Below are 6,256 nucleotides of genomic sequence, written 5' to 3' on the forward strand. Positions count from 1 at the left end.
CATGGTTGCCACAATTCCGAGAACTGGCCTCAAAGAAATGGGAACAAACCGACCCTGGTACTACAGACTAACTGTATTTAAAACAATGAAGATGACACTGATCAGACCACTGCATGACTAACTTCAAGATGACTGTCAGAGCTGACTGTGCTGTTTCTGCCTTAGCCCCCTCCCTCCATCTGTAAATGCTCTTGCCCACTGATTGTCAGTGCGGGGAATAAGCCTTTGGGCAGGAGTCTGCCCTCTTCCCTCCACCCCTCCCCCACTTGATAGCCTCTGAAAGCAAACTTTCCTTTCCACCAACCTTGCCTCTTTATTGGCTTCAGAGGGCAAGCAGCCAGACCCCCACTTGCGGTAACAATTTTGACTGATACAGATACTGCAAACAGGGTACAGGTCTCTAGCAAGAGATCCTCAGGAAGTAGAAACAATTCGAAGCTTGGGTATTTTGCCTAATTCAGACTTAATGAGGTAAAAATTTAGTTTTAGTATTAGAATCTGGGATTCCAAGACATGCACTAAAGAGGTAACTAAATTGATATAGAGGATCTACTAGAATGAGGTGCTCATTGGAGCCTTTAGGGTTTTAGTTGGCTACTCCCTAAAATAGGAAAAGGGACACAAGAAATTTAACAACTGCAGTGTGGATTGGCTGTCACCAATAACACAGAAAGCATAGAGGAAGAAAATACCATGCTAAAATTCTTATTTTATTCATCAACCCAGGAATTCTGTGACCTTGCTAAAGAATATCTTACTGCCTGTAGCCTCAGGGTAAAGAAAGCAGATGAAGTTTGATCCTACGTTTTGCTGAATCACGGCTCTATTTCATCAAACTGAAGACGCTAGTAACTGTTAAAGTAATATACCATTATTTTAGATACCAGCACTATGAAAAAAGAAACAAAAATTACTTACCTCAACTCCTTTGGAAGCACAGAAATGAGACCGCTGGTCACAGTTGGCCTTTTGGAGGGCCAACATTCAGCCTACCGTATTCCTCCTCTATCACTGTCTTTAAAAGTATAACCAAGCAGGACCCTATTGGGCCTTCCCAGAACACACCCCTCCCCGCCCACGTCCTCTTCCTGCCTCTTGTTTGTAGAAAAACTTTAGCTCCCTAGGCTTTCCCTGAGTTCCATAGAGTGAATTTAATCAAAGTGAGAAAATACAGAAAGAAAGGAAAACAGTCGAGCAAGACAAAATAATAATGGTTTAGCCATTAAACAAAGTCAAGGATTTTTAGTTCTTCCTCAAGGGCTATAGATAATATTCTGAGCCACATCCTTTGAGTGCTTTGCAGATACTGAAACCACCACCAGGTGGAAGAAGTTAACTGTATGCTGCCCACAAGCATGTAGACCCCAGACAGGTTGGAACCAGAAGGTTAATGATGCTGACTCCCAATTACCTAACCACCAACCAACTAGAAGAATGTTCACGAGCTGATCATGCACCCCATCACCCACCTCCCTCATCTTATCTTAAAAACCCTTTCCCTGAAAGCCTTCAGGGAGTTGAGGTCTTTTAAGCACTAGCTACTCAGATTCCTTGCTTGGCACCCTGCAATAAATGCTGCACTTTCCATCACCACAACCTGGTGTCAGTAGATTGGCTTTACTGCATGTAGGCATAGGGACTCAAGTTTGGCTCAGTAACAAAAGCAGTATTTCTCAACCTTGTCTATGCATTGGAATTGACTGGGAGCTTTAAAAAATCCTGATGCCAGAATTCCTCCCCAGGAATACCAATGCAATTAGTTTGGGGAATGACTTGAACATTAGGAATCTTTAAATCTCCCCAGCTGATTTTGAAACAGCCAATGTTGAGAAACACTGAATTAGGTAGCAGCTGAAAATCCTCTGGGGATTGTCAATTAAAGACAACTTTGAAAAGAGGCATTATATCAAAAGATTTTCAGTGTTTCATTTTCACAATTTACATTAGTATTTATATTATAGAAACTCTGGGAACTGTAGATAGGAGGTATTCTGAGTACATAATTACAGAGTGGCTGAATTAATACCAGTCTATCTGCTAGAGTTTCTAGATTCACTATGGTAGCATAACAGCTGTGAGTGGTCCACACAATTGACCAGGTGCCACTGATAGACAATGCTAAATTGAATGAAAATGCCAGCAAATCCAAGTACTATGTTGAGAAGTAACTTGAAACAATTTTGACAGAAAGAAAAATGCTGGAGTGAATTTAATATGGACCATCCACTCCCCAAAAATCCCCTGGAAGGGCCCAAAGGACATTTTCTCCACCAAGGGCAAGGGATATACTTTGAGGAGGGGTGTCATCATCTTTGACAAGTGATTGTTGTGGCAATTTTGTATAGAATATAGAGGCTGGTAGAATTTTCTGTGGATTCAATTCAACTGCAGTTAAGGGAGTGAGATGACCCCAGGGAGGTAGAGATCAAACAGTGGCACAGAGCTCCAGAGACAAAATGGGTATGGTTGTCAGGATAGATTTCAGATCTAGTACAGTCATCAAAATGGTCTGCCTTAAGGAATCTTTGTAGGTTTATGCTAATTGTTCATGACCCTGAGGACTGAAATACAGGGCAGCTTCTCAAAGGTCACCTTTATTTTAACTACACTTTACTTTTGATTGTATAACTGAAAAATATATTTGTATGTATATTCACACACACATATGTATATGTACATATATACACACACATATACATATATATATGGTGTGTTTATATATGTAAAATAAAATCCTATAAACAGATTTTGAGTCATAGTGCCTAACACATTTCCTAGAAATGTGTGAATTTAGAGACTCAGAACTCATTGAATGAAAGGGAGATTATATACTGCTGTGAGACTCTGATAATTTCTGATGTAGGGACTTGGGTTTTTCCTCTTAGCCTCTTCTCAGTGGGGCCAGGAAACATTCTTCAAGGTAACTATGCCTAAGGAGAGAAAAAACGCAAAGATACTTCAAGGAATTTTAAAGACAGACTGTCAGGTAACACTTCAGATACTGTCACATTGTTATGTCAAACAGCTGTATCATTTTAAACATCACCAGAAGTATAAACTAGGTCCCATTGTTCCATATACTTTAATTATTATAATTATTATGAATGTTATTTTCAACGTGTGAATTACATGAAAATTCATTTTAGAAAACATGATTTTGATTCACATTTTCCTTTTGAGATATAGCATATTTTTGTATCCATTCATATTTCCTTGGAATTTTTTTGATGTCCTAATTTTTTGATTGGGTGGTTTATCTTTTTAAATTTACATTTAGAAATTCTTGATATATCCTGCATACTAATCTATTTTCAGTTATATTTGTGCTAATTATTTTCTCTTTTTAGAGGGTTTTTCTAATAGACTCTATTTTCAAAGCAGCTTCAGGTTCACAGGAAAATTAAACAGGAAATACAGAGAACTACCATATACACATTGCCCCCACACACGATCTGCCACACCAGGGTAGAACATTCGTTACACTTGATGGACCTACTTTGACACATCAGTTTCACCCAAAGTCCATAGTTTACATTAGGGTTCATTCTTGGTGCTACACTTTCTGTTGGTTTTGACAAATATATACTTACATGTATCCACCATTATTTTATCATACAGAACAGTTTCACTGCCCTAAAAATCATCTGTGATCTGCTTATTCATTCCTCCCTTTTCCTCAACCCGTACCCTAGTATAGGTTATTTTTCTGGTGGAAAGTAAGGAGGGGAGACAAATAGTAGAAAAATACGTATAAAAGAGTAAGTTGCAAGTTGATGTTTTCCTTGGGATAAAATAGAGTTGGGTTGAGTGGATTTGGAATGCCAGGTGAAAAGGGCAGATTGCATTTGGAAATGGGGTAGTCAGTAGAGACTTGAGGAAGAAGAGGGAGTTAGTCACGTGGGTATCTGAAGAAGAGCTTTTCTGCAGAGGGACTAGCAAGTGAGAGGCTCTAAAGTGGAGCGTATCTGCCTTTATGAAGGAAGAGGGGAGGCCAGTAGGACTGAAGCAGGGTGAGGAATTAACAGGAAGTCAGATTACTCAGGTGCTTGTACCTAGCCATTCAATGAGTTTTGCTGATTTGTGGTTTCCTCTGAGTGAAATATCAAGACATTGGAGTGGTTTGAGCAGAAGAGTGAAATGGTTTGATTTATGATTTAAAAGGATCACCCTAGTCGCACCCTTGAGGACAGAGAGTAGTGTGAAAGAAAGAAATTTACTGTAATCTAGACAAGAGATCACGGCATACTTGGATTGGGGTACAGTGGGCATAGTGAAATGTGGCCATATAATGCATTTATTTTAAAATTAAAGAGAACAGATTTTCTGGAAGATTAGATGTGAAGTGAGTGAAGGAGAGAAAGTATTGAGTCACACATAACCCTATCTTTCTGAATTCAGTTTGTAAAGGCTGATGCAAGACTCTTTAATGTTCATTTCATCATCAGGAGCACCCAGTGCCCAGTAGCAGCTGTGCCAGCAGAAGCAGAAATAGTGATGACAGCATCCAGGTTCTCTGGGAGTAATGTCAACAGTGGTTCTCAGTCATCAGCAGCAGTAATGGTGGCACTCCAACCTGACACTTATTTTATTATAATCTGTTGTTGTATCCGTTGTGGATCAGGCTATCTCTTCCTGCTCATTTCCCAAGCATTATTTGAACTATACAAATATTTGAGCTATGTTTTAAATTCATTGCTACTAGGTTAACTAGAATTGATTTCTATAAATAAGAAACTTGAGTTATACAAAGATTCTTCTGAGTCTCTAAGTACAAGCACAAGGATTATATTTTATTCAGTTTGTGTGCAGGGGCCAGTTACACAGTCATGCCTCAAATATAGCTTTTTGTTAAATAAAGGAATGAACTATTAGTAAAGGAGTAAATTGAGGGATGAATTAAATTAATGGATTAAAAATATTTGGGGTTGTATTATCTTCTGAAGTGTCTAAGAATTTTCTACTATAGAACTTTTATTTATTTACAACTATATATTAGTTAAAAGTGGGGTATATTCAGAAGGCAAAAAGGCAGCATACATAATTCAAAGAAAAAGAGTAATCTTTTGGCCAGCAGCGTCCACCAGAGCCGCGGCGAGAGCCAAGGCCCGAGGGGGAGTGCGTGGCAGCCGCCAAAACGCAAAACTCCCTGTTCCCTCTCCTCGCTGAGCGGCGCCGCGTCGCTCGCCTCCATTGGCTGCCCTGAGCGCGCGCCTCCGCCCCAGGAAAAGGAGAAGGAAAGGCAGTGAAGACCACCATTTCCCCCCACAGACCAAAAGGAGACTAGAAACCCTTTCTTTTACGATTCCTGGGGACACGGTCTTCAAGCAGTCGCAGTGGCGGGAACAGCAGCAGCAGCATCAACAGCCCGGGCCAGGCCAGCTGGCTGGAGAGCAGCTTAAACCACCCCTCCGCCCGGTCCAGCCCCCACGCGCCCCGCCCCCCAGTCCGTGCTGGGGCGATACACACTGTGTCAAGGCCCTTACTTCCACATCAACCAGACCATGAAGGAGGCCCACTTTCACAGCCTACAGTACCAAGGACGGCCTCCCACATGATGTGCCGGCACTTTCTTGCCTTCTGTGAAGGGACAGCGCTGTGCAGATATGATATATCAACGATGTTTTAAAAAAATTGCACCAAAAAATGCCTGTTGGCTTTTCAGTCTGTATTTGAAATAACAGATTAACAGGTCACTGTTTACTTGTGGTTTTGCTGCACTACTGCGATTTCAAAGGGGCTTTGAAGCAGTTTTTTATAGGATTCTTTTGAGGGTGGGTATCAAAACCAGGGCAAGTTAACAGTAGAAGGAAATCTCATCTGCATGTCGAATCCATAGTTTGTCCAAGTCAGGCTAATTTCCAGATCTGTCAATTAGAAATGTTGCTTTCTGTAAAAAGGTCCTTTAAAAATGAGGGATCTTCTTTGGAGAAATGTCTGTTTAGGTCTTCTGCCTAGTTTTGGATTGGGTTGTTTATTTGATATTGAGCTGAATGAGCTGCTTGTAAATTTTGGAGATTAATACTTTGTCAGTTCCTTCGTTTGCAAATATTTTCTCCCATTCTGAGAGTTGTCTTTTCGTGTTGTTTAAGGTTTCCTTTCCTGTGTAAAAGTTTTTAAGTTTCATTAGGTCCCATTTGTTCATTTTTGTTTTTATTTCCATTTCTCTAGGAGGTGGGTCAAAAAGGATCTTGCTGTGATTTATGTCATAGAGTGTTCTTCCTATGTTTTCCTCTAAGAGTTTTATAGTGTCCGGTCT

General features: G+C 40.3%; 1 pseudogene across 1 annotated transcript; it reads left to right on the forward strand.

Moving 5' to 3' along the window:
• The first annotated feature begins 2,926 nt into the window (after positions 1-2,926).
• On the forward strand, positions 2,927-5,555 carry LOC309823112 (protein VCF1-like; annotated as a pseudogene). The gene is made up of 3 exons: positions 2,927-2,986; positions 4,399-4,519; positions 5,075-5,555. The product of its transcript is annotated as a protein VCF1-like (transcript).
• Positions 5,556-6,256: the final 701 nt, after the last annotated feature.

The sequence above is a fragment of the Grampus griseus genome (genome assembly GCF_964374135.1).
Source record: "Grampus griseus genome assembly, chromosome: 5".
Classification (NCBI taxonomy): domain Eukaryota; kingdom Metazoa; phylum Chordata; class Mammalia; order Artiodactyla; family Delphinidae; genus Grampus; species Grampus griseus.